The sequence below is a fragment of the Gorilla gorilla genome, chromosome 3 (genome assembly GCF_029281585.2).
Source record: "Gorilla gorilla gorilla isolate KB3781 chromosome 3, NHGRI_mGorGor1-v2.1_pri, whole genome shotgun sequence".
Classification (NCBI taxonomy): Eukaryota; Metazoa; Chordata; class Mammalia; order Primates; family Hominidae; genus Gorilla; species Gorilla gorilla.
The window spans coordinates 202,878,399-202,905,053 of NC_073227.2; the positions used below are offsets into that span (position 1 = coordinate 202,878,399).

Sequence of the window (26,655 nt, forward strand, 5' to 3'; positions counted from 1 at the left end):
TCATTAGAGAAACATGGCTCTGTCTGCTGTAAGGAGAAAGGACAGAGAGAGACGTGTGGAGCAGTGAGTCCTGCTAGGCAGTTGTAACCAGAGTCCCCTTCCCAAGCCAGGCCATCACACTTATAGCCAAAACTGGACCCAGCGATCCTGAACATATGCTGCATTCAGCTACTTCTAAATATCTAGAGTATTTTTAAGTGTTTAAATAACTATTCACATGTATTAAAAACATTTAATTTTGGCATGTGTATATTATGTTGAGACAGGGTCCCACTCTGTCACCCAGGCTGGAGCGCATTGGTGCCATCACGGCTCACTGCAGCAGCTCAACGGATCTTCCCACCTCAGCCTCCTGAATTTTGGCATATGCGTTGATATGCAATAAATGAAGTTTAGATTTATAGGTTTTGCAAATTCAGCCCAAATACTTTGCAAGATTTATTTGCTTCATTCCTTGCCTTCCTCTTCCTTTTAAGGATGTTATTGGAAAATTTGTGGGGGGCAGAAATTAGGGGTTTTGGTAATGAACCAGCTATTTCTAAAGGACACTAGTGAGGCACATCAGATGCTGGGCTAATGCTTTGTGTGTTAGAGTAGCCATTGTTATATCAACCAATAGCTATTTATCCAGTGCCAGACAATACAAGATACTGTGCTAAAAATAGTAGGAGACACAGAGAAGCATATGATATGTTCCTGCTCTCATGGAGCTTGAAATCTCATGCAGAGCCAGGATGCGTTTGCAGAACAGGTAATCCTACCTGACAGCTTGTGCTAAGATCCAGACCAGTGCTGAAGGATATGCCAGGGGATGGAGGAGGGGAGCACCCCAGACAGTGAACAGCTTGAGGAGATGACAGCAAAAGAAGAAAGGTACAGCTTTTTCAAAGGTGATTGACTAGACGGGCCAGAGAATTCACATGGGCTGCTACATTATAAGGGAATAGTGGGAAATGAGGCAAGAAAAGAAAATTGAAACCAGTTGTACAGGGGGCTTAATGCCTGGCCAAGGAATGTGAGCTTTGTACTGTTGGTATTGGGCAGCTCTTGAAGGGTTTGGGGCAAGGGAGTGACATGATGAAAAGCTATTTGGGAAGATTAATCCAACAGCTGTGTGCCAGACAGACAGGAGAGGAGGCAGGAAGCAGCTGCTGTAGGTGATCTTCAGTTGAGGGGCGTGTTGGTCTTGTTGGTTCTGGGTTTTCAAAGTAAAATAATTTTACATATATGTCAAAATTCCCTCATTTTTGGCCACGCGCCTGTAGTCCCAGCTACTAAAGGAGACTGAGGCAGGAGAATCACTTGAACCCAGGGGGCAGAGGTTGCAGTGAGCCAAGATCATGCCACTGCGCTCCACCCTGTGTGACGGAGTGAGACTCGGTCTCAAAAAAAAAAAAAAAAACCCTCATTTTTCCTTATGCCATATGAACTATCTGATGATATGATAGCTTTTATCAAGAAGTGTCCTTTCTTTATATAACATTTAAAAATAGTCCCTTTCTAGAAAAATTATTCACCCCTTTCTCCATTATTTTCTTGAGTAATAGTGACAAGCTAATGAAAAACTGACAAGGAAACAGCAAAAAAGTAGGAAATTATGAAAACAAGTGAGTGTTTTGCTAAGGAAATGTTTATTACTGTGGTTCTCATCATTATGAGTTAATTACAGGCTCTCAGCAAATATCCCATTGTGAACTCAGAGGTGCAATATGTTTTATTTGAGAAAGTGAAATAGTGATTTCCTTTCCAGTATTCAGTTGCATTTCCCGCTATTTTAAGACTACTCAGTGGTACCAATGTACTTTGACAACCAATTATCCCAGCATGTCTTTGCAGTGTATTTTAACTATAATGTTTTTTAAAAGCTTGAATTGCAAAAACAGAGTTTTATCTTAATTGATCATATGTGTTTCTAGAATTGTCTAAATACTATTTGTGTAATATCTGAATAACTTAACTAATTTACATGAGCAGAAAAAAAAAACACCTGTTGGAGTAAGACACACAAAACTTCCTTCAAAGCTATTATTTATCATTTTTTTCCTCAGACTTTCTTTAATGTCTTGACTCTTAAGAAAGAATGACATGTAGTCCCTGAGTTCTGGCCAAAATAAAGAATAAGATATCCCGTAGACCATCCCTGGGAACTCATAATCTGATTTCCTAAAGCCAGTTGCCATCTGATTATTACCGTTACAGGCAATGCAAACCTTAGACTTTGCCCATATCATCTTATTCTGCCTGGTTCCATCTTAAACCTGCTTTCAAGAATGGCATGGTACACACTCTATAAGCAAAAGGTGACTTTACAGAGTAGGAATTCTCCCTGTTCATGTTGCCTTAAGCGCCTGTTAACTACAATGCATTGTTTAAAAGCTGACATCTGTGATTATTTCAGGCACAGGGCCATTGCTTAATTTACTTTGGTTTGATTTTCTTTTTTCTCTCCGCCCTCCCAGTTGGCTTCTCCAGAAGAGTAAAGCCAGACAGTAGTTACTGCTTTGGAAAGAAAAGATAAGCCGAGCACTTTGGAATGCGTTTTTCTAACGCTCCTTCGCCAAGTGTTACATGACTGTATCAAATTTCTTTAGACTTTGATAATGAGAAACAGACAATGCCATAGAAAATACAACCAAGAGATTTGTGGTAATAGAGGATTTCAGAAATACACATGGTTCTAAATGGCCCTGAGATTATGTGCTTAAAGTTCTCAATCTTTTATTTTTTTCATGTTTGAGTAGACCCTACGGTTGATTATCAGGTTGACGAAGGGCAGAGGCCCTGTCTGCTGATTATAAATGTGCATGTGTGTAAAATTTTCACACATAATATAATATTTCAAAGTTATTTTTATGGGGGCTCCGGGGTCCCGGAACTTAAACAAAACTGCTAATCATTGGCTCCAAGAAATACTTAGAAGGAATCATAGTTTTTTTAACATCATATGGAGTCATTTGCAGACTTTTGGGCTACAGATCACATTTAGTTTATTTATTCAGCTGGCTTTGGAGATTTGAGCAATATTTGGAGGCACACAAGTCTTTGCCTTGCTTAATAAAAAGTATACTCAAAGGTATCGCTCCAGCATTTTTATACACAAAAGATTCTCACAAACAGGGCTTGATATCGAAAAAAATGTAATTTTGAAATTAAAAAGAAAGAAACTAAACAATCCTGGGGAAAAACATCATCCAGCGGTATCTTAAGAAATCTTCAGCAGACCTTGTGTCCCTTGTGCTATAAAGCTTGAAAATACATTATTATCTTTTACAAGAACACTGTAAACTATAACTTGCATTATTCTTTGTGATCATCTACAACACACAAGACCTGGCTCACCTTTTAAGAATAGTCATTTCACACAGGATGTGTAATTTTGTTGGCATTATTAGTAGAGCTTTATGTCACGAAGTCAATTCAGTCTTTTCCATGAAAGAAGGTGGAATAAATATTTCATAGCTATGGCTTTTGAGGAACGTTCCGCCTTTCGATCTTGAGGCAGTCTTTCAACATGTATGCCAATCAGAAGTCTTTAACAGATGTAAAATACATCTTGTTTACTTGTCTTTGAAAAATATAAGGATCTCAAGATGCACCTGAAATATTCATTATGTGGACAATACTTCAAGCAGGGCTAGAACTTGCTGAGTGTTTCAACCACTACCTATTTGTTCAAGTTTTTTCTCTTTCTCTGGTTTTCCTTTTTCTTTCTTTTTTCTTTCTATCTTCCAATATCCCTAATACTTCTAAGTCCATGACTTGTCAAAATGGCTATAATATACCCAGATAAGTAAATTTATTGATAGCATTTAACATCTCAAACATTGTCTTTGATTTGGTTAGCTCTGTGATGGTTTAATGGAAGAATGTATTTTGTACCATGAAAATATTTCTTTTACTTCTATTTTTCCTCTTTTTCTTTTGACCAACCTACCCCAGTTATTTTAAGTAATCACTTTATTGTGAAATTATCCTTTGTGTGAGTTTCTCTGTTAACATACAATTAGTATAGGATAATTTCACTGTCAGCAAGATAACTCATTTGTGGAATTTTGCCACAGTGATTTCTGTATTCTTCGCTTTGAGTCTCTATGAGAAATATCCCCACAGATTGAACCCATGACCTCCTCTTCTGATCTGTGCTCACCTGTTCAATATTGATTTGTATTTGGCTTGGGTGGAAACTGTTAAATTTTGTGTTAACGTTTAAGACGTGTTTTGTAGATACTGTCATTATTTGATAAGGTGTTACAAAGTGATATCTCTTCAAAGCATTTCTTAAAGACAAAATAGATATTTAATTAAGCTTAAAAAGGAGCAGGATAATGTCTTTTAATTACGCAAACTTAACACACACAAGCGCACACACACACTTTTCTACAAATATGAAACTAGGGAGAACTGCATGTAAAAGAGCTTAGGGTCACGAAAGGCCATAAACTAAAACCATTTTCCCATATGCTACTATATTTCTCATAAAATGCAACAGAACGTTTAGAATTCCTGTAAATCATTTTATTTTATCTGGTAACACACTAAAATATATTTTCAATTTCCCTTTCCATCTCTTTTTATCAATACCACCGTTTTCTTTTTTCTCACCCCAATCTAAGCTTTTAAGCTTCATTAACAAAAGTGCCTCCCTGCAGAAAAAAATATATCTCAAGCTTTGTCACAGAGCCAACTGCTATGAGAAGCAAGACAAAAAGGGAACAAAACAAAACATATTTTCAGGTCTTACGATATGCCAGGCACTGTAGCAAATTTCTTTTCCATGTGTTTTCTCAATAAAAAATGGAATAAAAACGATGTGTTTTTCTAAATTGCTACTTCATTATATTATATATGACATTGTATTATATTTCTTCTATTATTGTTCCTCGATTATTTTGATGACTAGACTATTATGTCCAGTTTACAGCAATAGAGCACTGTTCCCAGGGAATAAAACATATGAAACATGAAAGGTAACTCTAGTGGATTTAGTTTTTTATAAAATAGTCTATCCCATAAGAAGTAAAGAATATCCTGGTTCTCACTGAAGTTATTGATGGACAAAAATACAGGTACAAACAAGAGAAATTTAGCTCAGACATCAGAAAGAATGCTCACGTGAATCATGTCTTTCACAAATACGCATGAAAAATGTTAATACTTTTGGGGTGTTTTTATGAGAAACTAGGTAGCTATATTTGTGGGCTGATTTATATACATTCTTAACTTTTATAAGTGCTACCTTAACCCTAATTTAATACTTTGAGAATTTGAAAGAATAGAGCTCAGAATAAAATTAACAGTTCAGTGAATATATTAATGTCACCAAGGCAAAGATGAATTAGATGGCTTCTAGGACAGTGTTTGTTCCTTTGTTTGTCTTTTTAGCCCAACATTCATACTTCTTCAAAGAACTGTAAGCAATGCATTTTTAACAAAATCACAATGACTCTGCTACTCTCATGAAGATTTATTAATACTGACTACTAAATAAAAATGTCACAGACAGTAAATATCATGCATAAAAAGCATGAAGAAATGCTACATTGGTTTGAGGACAAATAGGAAATGTAATGTACATTCTGGGTAGAAAATGCATTTCTAGTAATGTTAGGTAAAAACGAATTATAGGCAAAAAGTTAATGGTTCTCATGATACCTGAATAAGAAGGCAAAATTGAAAGAAATTTGGGCTCTCTGCAATATACAAACAAGTGAGTTACCTGCCCTTTACACTCGTCCTTGGGTACCCAGTTCCCTTAAGCCTTTCTCCTGGGTCCAGAGATCTAAGGGTAGTTGGCCACAGGCAAGAATCATTATTGCAGGTCCCCTACTTATGAAACTTTTTGTGTGCTGACTTCCATCTCTTTATGGAAGTTAGCCTCTTGATTGTGGCTCACTTACAGATATACATACCCCAGACTATTTCCATTTTCCAAGCGAAAAAAACCCCATAGTAACAAAATACTTTGGGACAAGCAAAATAACAATCAACATATTATAATATAGTAGCAACACAGCACAGCCCATGATGAGCAAATATAAAACCTAATAATAATGTCACAAATATGTTAATTCATGTCAGTTTGCAACCAAAACAGCAGTAATAACCACATATGCCTTCCTAGATTTCAAGAACTCTAACAAGTTTCATGTGAACAGGAATCACAGGACCACTGCAAGGCTCTCAGCCATGAGGTTGTAATCAAATGTCTTAGTGGAATCCTGGCTTAGAGTTCTCAGTTAATTCTGGTAACACACTAGTATTAGTTGATGAATAGCGTCTTCCACCAACTCAGCAAATACTAGTGAGTATCCATTAGCCTCTGTGAAACTGCACATTATTCAACTATAAAAGGCAAAGCACTACCAGTTCTGTCCATCAGGCTGAACTTTGAATTTCTGCAGGAGTATAAGGGTCATACTTTGCGTTTGAGGGATTTCAGCATCAATGCACTGATAATGACCTGATTGAGTCAGAAGCTGTTCCCAGATGGAGATTTCATTTTCACCCTGTCTACTTGGGTGCCAATGGCTACAGACTTGAATAACCCAGGAGACAAAGAGAGAGAGAGAGAAAGCAAAAAAGAAAAAGAAAGAGAGTTGTGTCTCAGTAAGCCAGCAATGGTCTATCTGAATAATGATCTACCTTACTATACAAAACATCTTATAATCAGAATCCAGTTAGACCACGAACTGGGAAACCGGTGCGGGTAACAACTAGAGCTGACAGCAAAGTAGTCAGTGGTCAAATGAGCTGAGATATGGATCAGAGCCAAATAAAATAGGGGAGTTCTGATAGGATGACAACAAGCTGATGGGTTAAACCGCCCGTATAGGTATGAACTGAGATCTTAGAGCCCTAATATTCCAGATGGGGAATCTCGATGCCCAGCAATTCCTTAACTAGAGCTTTGTGTGTTACATTGCTCTCACCCATTTAAGTCAGTGTTTTACAGAGGGCACCCTCCTTTTCCCAAGACTCTGAATTATCAAAGCCAAATTAGCAAACCGCGTCTTTCATTACTTGTTCTCCACTTGCTCTACAGTGAGCTGATTCTATGGCTCAGATAAAGGCTTGGTGACACCTGCTTGTCTGAACATATCAATCCACCCTTACAAAGTAATATAAAGTGTGTTCTAATGTGAAATAACTATTGCTTATCCTGTTCTAATTTCCAGTTACATTATTCAAATACTACTGGAGTTGACTTACAAGCATCTTTCACCATTCTTTGGAGCTTACAGATAGAAAAAGTGTTTAATAAACTTCACCTGAGTAACAAGGCAAGCTGTGCTGGCTGTCGATTGCCAATACGCTGTTTGGATATTAGCTTAGAGCACGGGATTTAGATCTTACTAGCTGTTGTGAACAGTTGTCATTCTATTAATAAATCTTTAAAGGAAGGCTCATTCCTGGAGATTTTACATTTTATTTCCAGAAAAGCCAAGAACAAATGTGAATATGGCTAATAGCTAATTTTTTCTCTCCTTCTTTCTTCTTTTTCTTGTTGCCGATGATGATGGCCCTTCAGGGGACAAAGGGACAGAAGACACAAAATGCATTCTTTGGAGTTGGGTTTAGACACCTTCAGTTTTCTGCTAAAAAGTTCTAGTCTGGTTGACCCCGAATCCTCTTAGTGTTTGATCATGGACACGCTGACAGTACCGTCACCCGCATGCCTACACAGAGGATGGCAAAGATGAGGGGCTGAAGGCTTGCTAAAGCACTTTCGTCGTTGACAAAATTGGCAGTGACCTTAATCAGTGACTCTCTAAGCTTTTTAGCACTGACAGAAATAACCGCTTTTTTCCACTCTATTTTCATCATAGACACTTTTTCCTCTGATCTTCAGATATGATACAGGTCCATAGGTTTGTAGCGCTTTAGAAATCCGGTCAGTGTACTCTTCTTCCGTTTGCATTATGATTCTTATCACAATCCCCCAAATATGTATTTAAGGAAACTTGATTGGAAAAAATCTCAGAATATAGAAAAATATCTATCTATGAACAGAGAAATTGGTCAGTTTAAGTCCATTTTAAATAATCAGTTTGGTTACCACTGTTTATAAACCTGTACAGAATACGAATGGCTCTAAATGGTACATTATATTCATTTTCTTTAAATCCAGAGGTCTTAGTTATTTTTCTAAATATTTGCAAGGGGTATGAAATTCCTGAAAGCTGAAAATGGTTTTTGCAAGGGAAAAGTTAACAGTAAATGATTATTTTAATTCATTTGATATTTGGAAACCATAATCTTGATTGCATGGCTAAACTCAATAGCACCCTTAAGTAATTATTCTCCATAAATTAACGTGCTATTTCTATCTTCTGTAATTTTCAGGAAATCAAGGCTGTTAACTCTAAGCTATAGCTAAAATCACAGTGAATCTAGAAGTTTCTAACATCCTCCTGGTTAACTGTGTGGTGATCAGTTGTGGCTAATTCCTCATTAGGATGGACTAAACAACCAAACCAACTGCTCCTCCACTTGGTTACTTAGTTTATCTAGATACTGCCTTGGTTTGTTTCTTCGGCATATAATTGCAAGTAATAAAAATCCTGTAATTGTAAAAGAATGAGAAGTCACTGCAATTATATATTTACAATTTATAGCTTTTGAAATGATTATTTTTGTCATTTATTCTAATCTGTGAACCCTAGCCAGGCTAAGTCCTGGATCACTGACTGATGTTCAAGAGAGGCTGCTTTTCAGAAAAGAGAACAACAGCCCTGGTGTGTGTAGAATAACCGAATATCAGGCCCCACAATTTTTACTGTCATTTTTTAATCTATCCAAGTCAACAAACAAGACAAATAACCACTTTTCAGTATTAACCCTACCTGAATTTTAAAGCATTCTGCGTTTGAACACAGCCTCCTCCATAAAACTTTCATCACTTGTCTTTCCTAAGGCCACAGTCTTCAGAGACTCCTTCCTCTTCTCTGATTGCTTCCTCCCTCCTAGATGGGAGTCTGTCCATATATCCCCTCCCTTTATATTCTGTACTGTCCCTCGGCGATCTCATCTAACCTCATTGCCTTAATGATCACTTTTCTGAAACCTGAAGTTTTGTTTTGTTTTGTTTTAAATCTCTGACCCTTGGACCACACTGATTCCCCTGCTACAGATCCCCCAATAAACCTCTGCTTCTCATCATGCATTATTATAATCCTCTGTATCAGTTTGTCTCCATAAGCTGGGAATTCCATGAGGCCTGGGCTCATAGCTTTCTAATTTCACTGTGGAATTTCTAGCACAGTGCCCGAATTGTTAGGAGTGACTTAGTTGCTACTCTCACAGTTTCACCTCAGTTCCAATCCCTCTGAAAACTTCCTTCAATCAAACTGAAATACATCAAATTTCCCCTCCTATTTCCATTATGTTCAAACTCTGCAGCTTGGTCATTTTGTCCCCCGGACTTGGGCTGCCCCCATCCAATCTTCCTGCCCCAGGCCCTGCCTTGAAGACCATACTCATCCTCAGTCTCCATTTAGGCCCCACCTCCTCCAAAAAGTATCACCTCTCCCGTTGGAAGTCACCTCTTCTGCCTCCTGACTCCCAGAACATTTGATTATACCTCTTTTATGATACTCACCAGTTTGGTATATTTACTACACTTCTTTGTTTGCTTAATTTCCTTGAAGAAAAAGTTTTACAATAGACAGCTACAGATCTCCTGTACCACCTGGTACATGCAAAGATAGCAATTGCTTGTTACATGACTGAGCAAACGAGTTATCATTTTATAGTTATGTAGAAAAATACATCAGGAAATAGGTAACATATACTGTTATGATAAAATTAATGTTGTATAGGATAGCAATTTTTCTATTTGTTCTGTTTTTCCAGGCTTGTACCACAACCAATACCCTTGCTTGGCAACTCTAATGAGCAAACTGCCACAAAATTGAGAGAGAACACACCTTTTTGGTAAGTAGCATATGCATTTCTAAATCTGATGCTAAGCACAAAGCTAATGTTTATGCCTCCATTTTGTTTAAAGTCCTCTTTAATAAAAATTCTAGATGTTCTGGTATATTTTCTTGGAGGTAGAGGGAATTGAGGAAAAGTTTTCAAGAAAACTGTTATTTCTTCCAGACATCTGTATAAAACCTTTCAGTTTTGACACAATGTTGAGGTAATTCCCTATATTTCTGGAAATAATTTATATTTTACGGGAAATTTTTTGGAAGCATAATATACATTCAGCAAATGTGAGAACCATAAGTGCACAGCTTGATGGGTTTTTACAAAGGGAGCACATCCTATAACCAGGACCCACCCAGTTAACAAACAGGGTATTCTCCACACGCCAACAGGTATCTCCAGCCCCCAGCCCCTTCTAGTCACACCCCCTCCCACCTCCCTTCCCTCACCCCAGCATGGCTAACCAGGATCATGACTTCTAACACTGCAAATTTATTTCCCCGCTTTTAAATTTTATATAAACAGAGGAACTATCTTTTTGAAGGACTTAAAAAAGACGAAATTGAGAAAATGAACAAGAAGGCCAAGTGATTTTCTATTTATGTAACAGCTGTTTTGCCAGATGATTTGACAACTAATTGGCATTATCTCACCTTTACTCTCAACCCCAGCAAACATCACCTGTTTTACTCGAGGGTCGCTACTGCTTAAGCCTCTACTTGTGTTCTTCTCATATTTGTGCTTAATAAATTACAACTTGCCCAAGATCAGCAAAGGCATTCATCACGTCAAATGTTTACAGCAACTGCCTTTTATAATTAAAGCAAAAGGTTGTCTTTTAGCATTGACTGATTAAATTTGTAATTAATATGGGATGAAGATTTTGCATGGTTTCTCAAAGCAACCAAGAAGAGAGAGGTAGATCAGCAAACGGCTTAATAACATGTTTCTTAAAGACTTTATTGTATTTAGCATAATAAATGACAAAATAGGATCGCATTTCTTTATTTCAAGAAAGATAACTGCATTTCCAGTTATTTATTCCAGAGAAGGCCTTCCCAACAGCCTCTTGATTCCTGCTAATTTTTAGGCCTCTTTCTAAGAAATAGCAATTAAATCCTAACACTTCGAATGCTCCACTTAATATTAGGATTTCTACCTATCCTAAATTTCCAAAAAAAAAAACAACTGTTGCTGACCAATTTTCTTATACTATTATTAAATGTTAGGGTTCCAATCCTACATTATTAATTTCCATTTTAGGGTATCTGTTTCCTTTCATAAAAATAATTTCTCATCTAAACCATTTCTTTACATTTAGTGTCATTATTAATCTGCAAATCACAGTGTGATATTTTATCTCATCTTATCTATTATATGTTAATTATCTGTTACCCAGAAGAACTTCTTGACTTTGCTCTTAAATTTTAGGAAACACTTCAGTGTAGAGGGATTTGCAGTCCTCTACAACCTATGTCACCTTACATATTCTTAAACATGTATTTAATTTATCTTTAATTATGTAAATCATGTATGCAAGAAAAGGATTTAAAGTAATAATTCCTACACAGTTTTGTTTAAATCTATCTAGGAGTCTTCTAATTAATTTAAGGTTATGCATGTTATAAAGCAGTTAGTGAGTTGCAAAGTTAAAATTGGTATTAAGTAATTGAATTGTTTGTAATATAAAGGATAAATGCTGAGGGGATGGATACACCCTTCTCCATGATGTTTTTCACATTCATGCCAGCATCAAAACATCGCATGTAACCACCCATAAATATATACAACTACTAGGTACCCACAAAAATTAAAAATTTAAATTTTTTGAAACCAAGACTTTGAGATTTAGAGAGATGTATAAGCTTAACATTTATGGAGTGCACTGAGAATTTGCTTGATACTCTTCAGAAAAAAGGGATAACCTAGTCACTGCCTAATGGGATTTGTGTCTAAATTAGTAGAAAGTAAATAAAATATCACAAGAACGCTCAAAAAACAATAAAAATGATAAAATTGGCATTAAAATGCACAATTTGACAGTATCTCAACTTAAAAAAATGTTGGAAATTGCAGAAGTAGACACATGGAAATACTCCATTGAGCCATTAATGTGAAAAACAAGGAGTTATTTCTGTAATGAAGACAAGGGCAATTCTACTTATCCACAACCAATGAACAAGCACCGTTCTGTCTACCATGAATGTTGGTTTTACCTACCCTTGACCTTCATTGAAAGGTAATCATGCAACGTGTGCATTTCTGCTTCTGACTTCTTTCATTCAACGTGATGTTTTTCAGTTCCATACCTGTTGTTGAGTATGACAGCAGTCATACATTTATTTTTTACTCTTGAATAGTATTTCATTGATTAATATGCCACAAATTTTTAATCATTCTCCTGTATATTTGGGTTGTTTCCAAGTTTTAGATACTATGATTCAAGCTATTATGAAAGTTGTTGTAGAAGTCTTTTTGTGGCCATATGTATTCATTTCTCTGGGGATAATACCAAGGAATAAAATTGCTGGTTAGCTTATAACACACTGTCTAGCAGTATTTTCGAGTCTTTGTCCCATTTTACACTCTCACTAGAAATGGATGAGCATTACATTTGTCCCAAATAACAATTGGTGTTATTATTCTTCTGGGTTTAACTTTCTTGTGATCTCACTGTGGCTTTAGATTACATTATCCTTATGACTAATGATGCATATTTTCATGTGCTTTTTAGCCATTCGTGAGTCTGCCTTTTTTGGAGTGTCTATTTGAGTCCTTTGCCCATTAGATATGCTTGTCTGACTTGCTTTTAAAATATCTTTTGGGTATTTGGGTATTTGCTTTTTGTATATTTTCCTTTAAAATATCTTTTGGGTAGACCTGTGTCAGATTTTATGTACTATGAATATTTTCATTCAGTTAGTGACTTGCCTTATTTCTTAATGATCTCTTATGATAAACAGGCTTTTTAAAATTTTGATGACGTTGATCAATATTTTCTTTTGTTCTTGGTGCTTTCTGTATCCTCTCTAAAAAATATTTGCCAATACCAGGTTTGAAAATCTTTATAGTTTTGATGCAATTGGATCTATGATTATCTTGAATTAGTTGTTATGCATAGTGTGAAGTAGGGGTTGAAATGCATTTATTTTTATATGTTCATGCAATTATTTCAATATAGCAAAAAAATCACTTCTTTTCAAATTGAATAGCTTTGGAATTTTAGTGAACGTTGATGGGTCATATGTGTCTATTTCTGAACTGTTTATTCTATTTTATTGATCTATTCTATTATCCCTATATCAATACCACACTAAGAACACTGTAGTCTTGATATCAGGTGATATAAGTCCCCCAATTTTATTCTTCTTTTTCATGAACTTTTCTAGCCATTTTAGATCCTTTACAATTCCATATATGGCTTAGAATCAACTAGTCATTTTCTATAAAAGAGCTTTTTGAGATTTTGATTGACATTACATTGAATCTATAGTTCAATTTGAAGAAAAATGGCTATTTTAACAATTTTGAGTCTTCCAATCCATGAATATGGTAACTCTCTCCTTTTATTTAGATCTTTTATAATATTTTGTATTTTTTAGTTTAGAGCTCTCTAGTAGATTTTTTATAGATTCCTTTGAATATTTATGTAAACAGTCATTTTGTCTATGAATAAAGAGTTTTACTTCATTTTTTCCAAACTTTATGCCTTTTATGTCTTTCTCTTTACTTATTGTACTATCTCAGACTATCCATACAATGTTGAATAGAAGTGGTGAGAACAAAGTATATTTGCCTAGTTTCTGATCTCAGGAAAGGAAAAAATATTCAATATTTTGTTATTAAGTTTGACATTAACTTCAGGCTTGTCATAGATGTTTTCTCAGACTAAGGAGGTTCCTTTTTATTCCTACTTTGTTAAGTGTGTTTTATAATCAAAGGGTGTTCAGTTTTGTCAAAAGCTTTCCTTCCTGCATACATTGAAATGATTCTATGGTCTTTCTTCCTTTTCTGATAATTTGGTGAATTAAATTGATTTTTTAAGTGCTAAGCCCATCTTGCATTCCTGGGATAAACCCTCATTTGATCATAAGGTATGGTTATTTTATGTAATCCTAGATCTGACTTGATAGTGTTTTGTTAAAACTTATTTATGTCTATATTCAGGAGAAATATTGGTTTCTATATTTTCTTGAAATATTTTTGTCAAGTTTTATTACCAAGACACTGTTGGCCTCATTAAATGAGCTGGAAAGTATTTAAATATTTCCTCCTTTTGTGTTTTCTTAAGTAATTTGTGTAGATTTATATGTTTCATAAAATTTTTATAGAAATTCACCAGAGCATCCATGTAGGCTTAGAGTTATCTTGGTGGGGAGCTTTTTAATTGCAATTTAAATATATGTGTGTATACGTATATAATATTCATATATATATAAAGTTATTCAGGTTTTCTGCTTTTTGTGTTAATATTTGCAGGGTTTTACTTTTTTTAAACTTGTATTTGAAGTTCAGGGGCACATGTGCAGGTTTGTTACGTAGGTAAACTTGTGTCATGAGAGTTTGTTGTACACATTATTTCATCACCCAGGCGTTAAGCCCGGTACCCATTAGTTATTTTTCCTGATCCTCCCCCTCCTTCCACCCTCTGCCTTCTGATAGGCCCCAGTGTGTGTTGTTCCCCTCTGTGTGTTGATGTGACAAACAGTGTTGTTCAATATACTTATTTCATTTAAGTCGTAAAGTGTATTTACACAAATGTCCATAATATTTCTTTATTATCCTTTGAATGTCTCTATGAATTGTGATCATATTCCCTCTCTCATCTTTGATATTATTTTTTGTTTTCAGATTTTTTTCTTGATCAGTCTTGCTGGAGCCCATTAATTTTATTAGCCTTGGTACCAGCAGGAGAATGGACAGAGGCACTGAAGTAATACTGGGAGGAGGAATTCAGACTTGTTCTTACTTCTGGAGCCTTTGTTCTCAGCTCCTCTAACAAACTTACTCATTTACATTTCAGCTGTCATCACCTGGCCTTATGAAAAACGCATAGTATCAACATTTGGATTTGTTGATTTTATTTTTATTTTTTATTAATTAATTGCCTTATCCTCTTATTTTTACTATTTCCTTTCATTTTCTTACCTTGATTTTTATGTGATCTTTTTTCAGATACTTAGGAGGTAATTAAAATTATTAGCTTTAAGTCTTACTTCTCTTCTAATATAAGTATTTTTTTTCCAGATGGAGTATCGCTTTGTCACCCAGGCTGGAGTGCAGTGGCAAGATCTCAGCTGACTGCAACCTCCAACTCCCGGGTTCAAGCGATTCTCCTGCCTCAGCCTCCCGAGTAGCTGAGATTACGGAGGCATGCCAACACACCCAGATAATTTTTGCATTTTTTAGTAGAGATAGGGTTTCACCATGTTGGCCAGGCTGGTCTCAAACTTCTGACCTCAGGTGATCTGCCTTCCTCAGCTTCCCAGAGTGCTGGGGTAACAGGCGTGAGCCACCACGCCCGGCCTAATATAAGTATTTTAATGCTACCAATTTTCCTTGAATCTCTGCTTTAACTGCATTCCATAAATTTTTATTCATGGTGTTTTTATCATCATTTAACTCAAAATATTTTCTGATTTCTCTTATGATTTATTGTTTCATTATGCATCATTTAGAGGCATGTTGTTTTATTTCCAAATGATTGGGGATTTTCTATATCTCCTATTCTGATTGATCTCTAATTGAATTCCACTGTCATTAGAGATGTACTTTGTGAGATTGCTATTTTTGGAGATTTATTTAGACATTCTATTTTATAGCCCAGCATCAGCACAAGATCTATCTTGGCAAATGTTTTAAGTGCATTTGAAAGAAATATGTACTCTGAAGTTCTTGAGTACGGTGTGTATGTGTGTGTGTGTGGTTTTTTGTTTTTTGTGTCTATTTGTTGGTTTGTTTTGTTTTGAGATGGAGTCGCCCAGGCTGAAGTGCAGTGGCATGATCTTGGCTCACTGCAACCTCTCCATCCCGGGTTCAAGCAATTCTCCTACCTCAGCTTCCAGAGTAGCTGGGATTACAGGCGTGCACCACCACACCCAGCTAATTTTTGTATTTTTAATAGAGACAGGGTTTCACCATGTTGGCAAGGCTGGTCTCAATATCCTGACCTGGTGATTCACCTGCCTTAGCCTCCCAAAGTGTTGGGATTACAGGCGTGAGCCACCGAGCCCAGCCTAATTTTTGTATTTTTATTAGAGATAGGGTTTCACCATGATGACCAGGCTGGTCTCAAACTCCTGACCTCAGGTGACCCACCCACCTCAGCCTCCCAAAGTGCTGAGATTACGGGTGTGAGCCACTGCACTCGGCCGAGTATGGCATTTTATAAGTATCAATTTATTTGATCTGGTTGATCATGTGGTTGACATTTTCTTTATTTTTTATCTTCTTATTCTACAAAATACTGACAAAGAAGTGTCAAAAATGTCTAACTATTAGTGTGATTTTGTCAATTTCCCTTTTTTCTTCTGTCGACATTTGCTTCACATATTTTTGAATCTCTGTTATTAGGTGCATACACACATACCTGTTGTTGGAGCTGTTCTAAGTTCCTAATCAATGAAGACTTTTATTATGATAAAATGTCTCTCTTTCACCCTTACCACTCAGACTGGGTTGGCTTCAACTTCTCTCCATCCTGCATGATAAAAGAGATAAACAGAGAGATTAGTCCGCAGCCTCAGGAAGAATAGCCAATGCCTGCTTGATCACATGGAATCTTGCCCTCCATTTGTACAACATAAGCGTTAGCCAAGGACCCACAGAGACTCCACATAGACTTCTACTCCTTCCTCCTATCCCTACCCTGTACCGTCCTCCTTTCTGGTACCCTACCATGCCTGTTCCAGATGCTACAGCAGCCCTGGTGGCTGATCTCCGCCTCCTCTGTTTAATGTTAACACAGTGTTCTACTTGGGCTCTACTTCTTTGCATGCAATCTGGAAACTGCCACAAGGCAGGGAGCCAGGACAAATATAGAGTTCCCTTTATGTGCTTCCCTTCTCTCAAAGATCCGTCCTGCACTGCCTGTTGTTCATTCCCTCCATACAGTTATTGTATATATCGTGTCCAGTTTTATTGTTGTTTAGGATGGGAGAACACATCCAGGGCCAGTTATTCCCTCATGGCCATGTGTTAAAGCGCTTCTGCTTTTTCATGTTTTTTAGTGATAGACAAAATAATTGCAGCAAGTCTCTGTTCGCATTTTGGTAGAGTAAAAGGACATCTCATCATCTTCAAATCTAGCCAAATAAAATACCCACCAATCTCTCATAAATAAGGAGGATATGTCTGCTGTTTACCTAATGTAGTCCCAGTTAATACCTGTTATTAATTTCACTCTCAAAAATATCCTCACTTTTGTAATAAATGACCTGGCTATCCTATTTATAAATCTTAATAATAGCAATTTGTTAGAGAATCCCATAGTCCAAATTTACCTTCATTATTCATTAGTTTTTCATATTCAGTTTATCTTTTCCAAATTTAATATTGTTATTTCTTCTTTAGGAATCTATTTTTTTTTTTACCAGTTTGTAAGTCTTCATACAACCTACCTCTCCATTCTCTAACACTCTGAAATAGGTTTTAAATGTGGTCAAAATGTGTCTTTGAGAAATAAACTGTACAACACAAACCATACTTTTATTAGACAATTCTTACAGTAGGAAAAACATGTCCCATTTACTCACAAATTTCTCCCTCTCAGTGAGTCAAAAGACGACAAGACATTGATCTTTCCTACCACGTTTGATGGAATTTCCTGCATGGACTCTACTTTCAGAGCCCTGGGTTGGTATAAGTGTACCAATGGACAGAGGCCATAAAGTATTATTAGGGGGAGAAGTTAAGACTTGTTCTTAATTCTGGAGCTTCTGTTCTCAGTTCCCCTGACAAACTTAGTGATTTACATTTTAGCTATCATTACCTGGCCTTATGAAAAGCACATAATAACTTGAATATGCCCAAATATCCCACAGAAAAAAAAATATGCAGAGAAATCTGTCCCACATTTCCTTACCTTTGGAAAAGAATGAATTACTTAAGCAAAACAGCATTTGAAAGTAAATGTGGTATCTTTGGCCATAAATATGCTTCCTCCTCTTTAAAGGTACGATGTCCTCTGGACTATATTTCTGGCCATGGAGTCCATGCCTTGAGAGCTTAGTAAACATGATATAAGACAAATACTCTTGTTCATTATTTATTTTCTTTGACTATATACCTAGTTAATGCAGACTGACAACTTGAATGGCTATCCAGTTATTTTTCAATGACCATGTTATATATCATATTGAGGATAGTAATAAATGTTGAACTTTCAAATCTTATGCAAATATGTTGTATTTCCATATATCTCATGTTTGGCAATTTATTACTTTTATGTTTTTATTTTGAAACTATTTATAACCTATTTAATGTCAGACTTGTACCTACCATGAAATATGGGGACCACCTTTCATTAAGTGGAAGGTTTTCTTTTATGATAGAGCTTATAGAAGATTCAAACTGTTAGTCAGAGGCACTTATTTTGAGAGAGTGGCAGCTTGGGTGCTGTAATACGTTTCTTCTGTTTTAAAACATCCCAAAGAATGCTGTCAGCTCTAAGTTTCTATACCTAGTATCTACTAAATCAGATCAAGCCATTTTTACATAACGGTTGCAAATGTGTTTTTTTGAATGTTAAATCTGTTTCTATTTTTCAATCAATTTAAAATGTGTAGAAAAAGTGTTCTGATTGTATATTATCCAATTTTCATCAGCTGCCGGAAGGAAGTGCTGTGAAAATCTGTGATTTAAAACCCTTAAAACTTCTGCTTGAAATGCATGTTTTGTTAAGAACATTAGATATGCAAAGTATTTTGAACAGAATTTTGATGTCTTTATTAATAGCATTTAAAAGTTTTAGGATTTCAGATATTCATAGATTGTATTCTCCTTGATTCGCAAGGTCATATATTTTAGGTCTTTATATTTCTCCTTTAGGAAATAATTGGAACTGTGAAGGAAACTGGGAAAAGAAAAATAAAGAAATAATTATATGATTAATAACAATTTTATCTTTTCTCAGAGTTATTGGAAAGTGTATTTGATGTAAGATATATATATATAACCAGAAATATCAGTAAGCACTTACCTAAAACCCATTGTATATCAATCGTTTGCCTGTGAGCTGTATAACATACACATGTCTTGCCTTCCAGGAGTTTGTGATCTAGTGAAATGTATAAAAATATACATGTCAAAGGAGTGGCTTAAGTACCATTGGAGTTTAGAGGGGGTAAACAATTTTTTCTTCCTGTAAGATTTTATGTCTGAAGCGGGATTTGAGTTGAGGAATAAAGGTGATACATAATAGTAATTCGTGATAAAAATAATATTGAGTGACAAATTCAAATGCAATATTTGTTTGATTAAATCTAAGCAACTTAGGTTGGATATAAAAAATAAGGGTGGAAGATACAAAATAATCCAATTACAGCAGATGCTTTTTTATAGCTATATTTTGTTTCATGCTAATTGAAAAATTAGAAGCAGAAAAACTCTGTTAATTAGTACTTTCTTTAGTTTTTTTATATTTAGTTTTACCTCCTCTATGAGTCAGCATTTATGTTTATCCATATGAAGAGATTGCCAAAAAATCGTGACTTAAACATACAGGGATTGATTTTCTCACTTAAGGCAAATCCCAAGGCATAGCAGCTCCATGATGTCACTGGGGTTTCTTTCTAGCCCTTTAACCACCCACCCCTGTGGTATGGAATCAAGTCCAAGACAGCACCTGGAGCTCCAGTCATCACATCTCTCTTCCAGGCCTGCAGCAAGAGGAAGGAACAAAGAAGGGTGCCAGCCCTTCCTTGAAGGCCTTAAGGAAGTACCACATGCTCCTTTGCTTATACACAACCAGTGGCCAAGAGGTTGTCAAATAGCCACATCTATTACATGGAGGCTGGAAAATGCAGTCTTCTAGATGGATATGGATTGCCCAGACTAAGGACAGGGTTTGGTGGTAGTGGGGAAATGGAGGAGCCTAGTGTAGGCGTATGGCTGTTTCTGTCATTCCTGCTAAACATGTTTAAGGTTCCTTATGCACATTGAGGTGTTACTAATTTGAAATGAGACACCTGACATAAGGGCTGTCACTCACTGGGTGGATCTATTGTAGGCACCAGACATATTGTTCAGTCCTTAGGAAGGATCCACCCATTCTAGTTGTCTGCTCAGATGAAGATCATGAAAGAATTCACTGAAAATGACTGAACCTAGTTTGAGAATCGTGGACATCTGGCTGTGTGTTTAACTTATATACAAGGCTGTGTATCATTATATTTGGGTGAATGGATAGGTAGTTATGTATATAGGTAACATATTGTATAATTAGGTTGATAGAAAAATGGAGGAAAGGAAAGAAAATGAGGGGGGCAAGAAAAGGAAGGGAGGAGAGAAGAGGGAGAAACAGAATTGGGGAAAGTTCTTAGCAGTACATCAAGGATAGTCTGGTCTATGGTCTAATCAAAATGTATGTCTGTGTATTAACCTATCCGACTCTTTAGTTTCATAGTGTAGCACATCATTCTACTCTGGGATGCTGTTTTGGTTATGATCTTCAGTGTTTTTGGTAGTTGATTCTTTATTTCCACACTTGTAAATGTTGAGAGTTTACCTTAAATAGTCCCAAAGAAACTTTTTTCCCTAATATTTTATAATATGTTGTCTTCCTTATTTATTTCTTAATAAGATGATGGCTCATCTGTCTATTCATTCATCTATCTATATATAATCCTTCCATCCATCTATATACCTATTCATCTATCAAATCATCTATCTATCATCTGCCCATCCATCCATCCATGCATGCATCCATCCATCCATCCATCTGCCTACCTACCTGTCTGCCTATCTACCTATCTGTGTGTCTATCTACCTACCTACCTACCTACCTACTTATCTATCTTTCTGTCTATCTATCTATCTACCTCTCTATCTATCTATATTATGAATGCTCTTTGTTTATTGGTCTATGACCTAATCAGTGTTGTCTCTGTTCTTGGCAGCTGCATTTCTCATCTAGTGGAAGGGTAGAGTTCTAGTCTATTCTCTTTTCACAGTTACGAATCAACTCCTCACTTAGTTTCAGATGAAAGTGGGATTGCCACATTGGGTAGCTCCATGATACTGTGTGTGTTATCCCAGTAAATATCTCTCTGGCATAGAAGAGCAAGACTGTTACTATTTGATGAGTCCACGTGCAGAAATATATGGGTCAACCTACAGAAATCAACACTGTCAAGTGACATAAATTCAGAAGAATAATATTCCATACAATTTGTATAATGAACTGCTGTTTTTTGAGAAATCATTACAGGCAAAAAGAAAGAAAGTTGGCGGAGGGGGAGAAAGTAGAGAAAGGGAGGGAGGAAGGAAGGATAATGGAAAAAAGAAATTCTCTGAGGAGTTTTCAGTGGAAGAAATTACCTCCAACCACATTTAAAATGTTTTCAATGACCTTCTTAACTGATTTTGAGCACTGGAAATTTCTCATTTCTCCCAGCAGTAGCTACAGTCTACTAAACACTAGGTAGAACTGACAGAAGCAGTGAAGGAAAATTGCTACCAACTTAGAGAACAAGGTGCCCGGCTACTGACACTGCTCGTAATCTCTTCTCGTGGGAAAGTGTTTAATATCTACAGTAACATTTAAATTTGAGAAGACATGGTTTTTAAAATTCATATACAGCAATAACAATAGTTAATGAGGTAAATTTTATTTTCTTCAAAATATCTTGTATCCCTCTAACTCATAGAACGTTAGAGATCACTATGAAGAAGCCCCAGATGTGACTCCTGTGATACTTAGAAGAGACCCTGAACTCTTATTCCCTCTCATAAAATTAGTAGACACACTTGTGGCACTTCGCTGATTGCTCAGTCCAAAGTGATCTGTCAAAAATCAGCACCTGCAAGCGTCATGCACATAAAAGTTAAGAAAAAAAGTGTTTTCTTTAACATGTTCAGATTGGATTTTAAAAATAAAATAAGTGAACTTCTTTTTAGTGTGTCTAAGTTAATTTTCCAAAATTCAACTCTTGCATAGTCAATGGGGATGGGATAAATATTATGGGATTTTCATTTGCATTGCCCTTCCTGTTCTCTGAAATAATTTATTATAATTTTCATGAGACTTCATAATATTATTCATTCACTTCATAATTGAAACGTTGTTAAACTCTGCCTCATGTTGATTCCTGACCTATACCAGCCAAAGGCACCTTCCTCTACTTCTTCTCTCCTTTCTAAGGAAGTTAGCAAGTTTGATATCCAGTGATAACCTATGCAGATGATTGTGGTCTTATTGATTTATAAAACGAAGATGATACTCCTGACTTCTTAGAAATATATGTTAGATTAATTGATAGGAAAATTGTTTAAATATTTAAATATGCAAATATGAACAAATATGTAAATATCAATAACACATGCAAATAATAAATATGCAAATGTTAAGTAACAAATAAACATATGAATGTTAACCATTAAAAACTGATACAGAAAAAGGTTTAAAAAAAGACATAGAGGAATTAAAGTGTGATTATCATTTCATCAATTGGTTTATCATTTTGACTGATATATTGTTAAAAAATAGTAACAACTTATTGTATTCAAGTTTACTACCCAGTTTTTAGTAACATAGTAAAAGTAGTGAATATGGTGATAGTGACAAGTCATAGAATGCAGGAAAATTGTCAACAACTACAATAGTCCATGGCACTTTAGTAGCTGCTAAAAAAAATTATTTGGTAAGCTCTAACTCCTACCCTTTGAAAACAGATGAGAAAAAAATATATAGACCCTTACTTTAGTGAAAAATTCATACAAATTCACAAAGGAGTTCCAGTTCACATGGCAAATGACAAGCCCTTCTCCTTGTGACAAAATCAATAAAAATCTGCAAAGCCTACGTGCAGGGCTCCTCCTATGACCAACTTCCAATGCCAGCCCCTGAGGCTCTAATAGAGGTCAGATCAGTTCTTCCGTTCCTGACACATAAGAGTCATGTTTTGGGTTTTACTTTTGGTTTATCATTCTGTTATTTGACCCAAGCTCATTTGAGTATGTAATGAGAATAACTCATTGAGCTAATATATTATAAAATAGCCTTAGACTTTAAGCTAGAATTCTGGGGGAAATCCCAAGCATGAAAGTCTACCCCCAACCTCCACCACTCTCTTCATTTAGGGATAACTCATCTCTACTTTAACTCCACATTCCCTGGAAGATTTATTCCCTGCCCACCTGATTACAAGAATAGCACAATTTAGGATACCCTTCGGGAGTGGGGATTTAAAAACCATTCAGAGGCAAGTATGATGACTCAGTCAATTATGTTACTTCTCACCAATTTTCTAAACCTAGCACCAATAAGAAGAAAGAGACTCAGTGAAAGTAATTCACAAGGACAAGTTAAAGAAAAAAGGAAGTTAAGGGGAATAAGTTAAAATAAGTAGTTCAGAAGACAGACAAAATGAACATGAATATATTTATTCATGTCTTCAAGTTCATTTTGTCTGTCTTCAAATTATCAGGAAAAAGTGATATTTGAAGTTAGAAAGAAAGGATTCGTATTTGTTGACCACATATCATGTACAAAGCATTATTCCACGTCCTGAAATATATTCGAGATCTTGAAATTGATCTTTGTTTTTGACCCCCTTGGCTTATTTTGCTTTACTTTTATTAGCATTAGTAGCACATATTAAAACTGTCACAAGTCAATGAAATATGAGTGGGACTGAGTGTGTTTCCTGGAGACTTACAGAACTATGACAGAGACAATTCCAAAAACAAAAAGTGCCAGATATTAACCCTTGGGTTGCCTGGGTTTTCTAACATTCACAGCCAAATGAAGTGGTTGCAAAAATTGTAACATGTAAGCTGAACAATTGATATATTTATCTCCTTACTGGGCATCTAGACCATAAAAATCGCCTACTTTTTAGTTTCAAACTTTTAATGACAGTCTTCTCAATTAGAATTATCTTCTGCATTATTCCTCACATTCATGCAACTTCTGTGATTTTGTAAATTTTTGATTGAGAGAAAAATATGCACACCATTCAGAAAGTCGAACACTGCAGGGTGAAAATACTCAAGTGTAATTTCAAGTTAATTCTGGAAGTTCAAGGTTTTAGTAAAAAGAACATATGTTTTCAAGAGCTTCTGAGTCCCCCCGTTTGCCTGCAGAGTTCAGCTGCAAGACCCTGACTCTCCAGGCTGTGACTTCATTATGAGGAAAACCCTTTGTAGAGGGCATCTGCTCGACTCTAATAATAAATTTTAAGGGAGGTGCAGAATCAAAATGAGAAGTAAATGGATTAATTATTCCTCTACATGGGAGCTGGGAATTCATTCATGACGTTTGTTCCTCATCACTTTGTGTACTCTTGGACTTCTGCAGGAAGGAAGTGTTAAATGAGAAATGAAAGGAGTGAGCCTTTATTTTCTCAGTGTCGGAACTTCCATTTCAGTGTTCCAGAAGAGAGAACTGTTCTTAGCACTGGGGCCTGCACAGTCTGCCACATAGGCCCGCTTCTCGGAATTAGAGGGTGAAGACTGATATACAGGGGTGCCCATTCTCGAGTACATCATAGTTCAGCTGTGAAAACAAAAGAGCTGGGTTTTTAACCCTGACTTTGACCCTCGTTAGTTAGACTTCAGACACCTGGCATTGAAGACCTTCTTTATCAAATCAGAGGATTAAAACCAGTTACCCCTAAGGTCTCCTCTAATTCTAAACTTTATATTTCCATATAATTAATTCTAGCCTTTGGCTGCTAGAAAGGGCTTCAGTAATAATTCCGCAGTCCACTCATCTAGCCCAACACTTTCTTCTAAATTGGTCCAATGGATTGAGTTTTGAACACTGGAAATGGGAGATGTAACCTGTAGTCACAAGCATAGAAGTAATGACTTATAATCATCAGATTAAGCTCTCAAAAGGTATGATTAAGAGAAACAAGCCAACAGAGTAGGCAGTGATTTCAAAACAACCACCAATGTCAAATTAACAGCAGCCCACCCTGGATAGAATAATTTTTCAGTTATAATTTCAATTTTTTCAATAGATAAATATTCCTGCAGATTGTCCCTATTCAAAGTAATGGCATGTTTTGTGTTTCATTTTGTATTCAGAAGCAGTTGTGCTTATTAAATATTATCTGTTTTTGCAATTAATCTTTTTTTTTTTTTTTTTTGCTTCTTAATAACTGGTTTAGTTCATCTAACATTTGAAATGACGGGTAAAAAAGCTTATTACTCTGACAGAATTGTAAACTCCCCAAGAGGAGAGACCAAGGAACTAATACCAAAGCATTGTGCTAAGAACCTGTGTGGGTGCACACGTGTGTGTGTTTAGTTGAATTAAAGAGAGGTCCACTAACTCATTCAAATCGTGCATGTTAGCCATGCTCTACAAACTTAATGAGTATACCCATAATACTACATACCATGTCACTGATCCAAGTATTTTTACGTTGTTATGTATTTACAGCCCACCTCTTTTCACAAAGAATTGGAGGCAATGTACAATTTTTTTGTTGTTGAGGTGGAGTCTCGCTCAGTCGCCCAGGCCGGAGTGCAGCGGCGTGATCTCGGCTCACTGCAAGCTCCGCCTCCCGGGTTCACGCCATTCTCCTGCCTCAGCCTCCTGAGTAGCTGGGACTACAGGTGCCCGCCACCACGCCCGGCTAATTTTTTGTATTTTTAGTAGAGACGGGGTTTCGTCGTTGTGTTAGCCAGGATGGTCTCGATCTCCTGACCTTGTGATCCGCCCGCCTCAGCCTCCCAAAGTGCTGGGATTACAGCCGTGAGCCACCGCAATATACAATTTTTACATCCCACAGTGGAATAATAAACTATAAATAGAAGTAGAAGATTAATGGCAGGAACAAGGAGAATAGAAATATGCCAATCCTAAGATGAGTCTGGTTGCTGAACATCGTATTTTGTTTGAGCTTTCTGGTTGCCGGAAGAAAGAAATGGAAGCGTGTTCAGTTGCAAGGTCCCCATTAATGAATGGGAGGCTGCATCCCGGTCCCTCGGGGAAGTAACAAGTTTTGATAAATACATTAAATAGTTGTGTTCCCCGGACAAAACCCTGTGGAACAATTCTCATTATTTACATGGAACTCTAGATGAATTGATGATTTTTTCGTGGCATATTGATAAGTTTATCTGGCAATTGGACATCACATGAAACTTTCTATCCCAGAAAACCAGTTTATGTGGCTACCCTGGTTAGTTCAAGGTCTCCTGTCTTGAATATCTAGGAATAATGCATGCTAAACTGACTTGAATTACTACGAATTTCCCGTTTATTTCTGAAATTTTTCTAATTTTAATTTTTATTATAATAAATATATAATGTAAAATTTATTATTTTAACCATTTTCAGTATAAAATTCAGTGACATTAAGTATATTCACAAGGTTGTGTAAATATCACCATTGTTTCCTTAATATTTTCGTCATCCCAGATAGAAACTGTACCCATTAAACACTAACTTCCCAGTCTCACTGTCCGCAGTCCCAAGTAACCTCTATTCTACCTTCTGTCTCTATGAATTTCTCTATTCTGTGTACCTCATATAAGTGGAATAATACAATA

General features: G+C 36.2%; 1 long non-coding RNA gene across 1 annotated transcript in view; it reads left to right on the forward strand.

Moving 5' to 3' along the window:
- LOC134758375 (uncharacterized) overlaps window positions 1–26,655 on the forward strand; it is a 1,115,837-nt gene that overhangs the window by 931,859 nt on the left and 157,323 nt on the right. Inside the window, exon 5 of the long non-coding RNA XR_010133555.1 lies at window positions 9,853–9,933. This is a non-coding gene — a long non-coding RNA (uncharacterized lncRNA). The remainder of the gene's footprint in view (window positions 1–9,852; window positions 9,934–26,655) is intronic.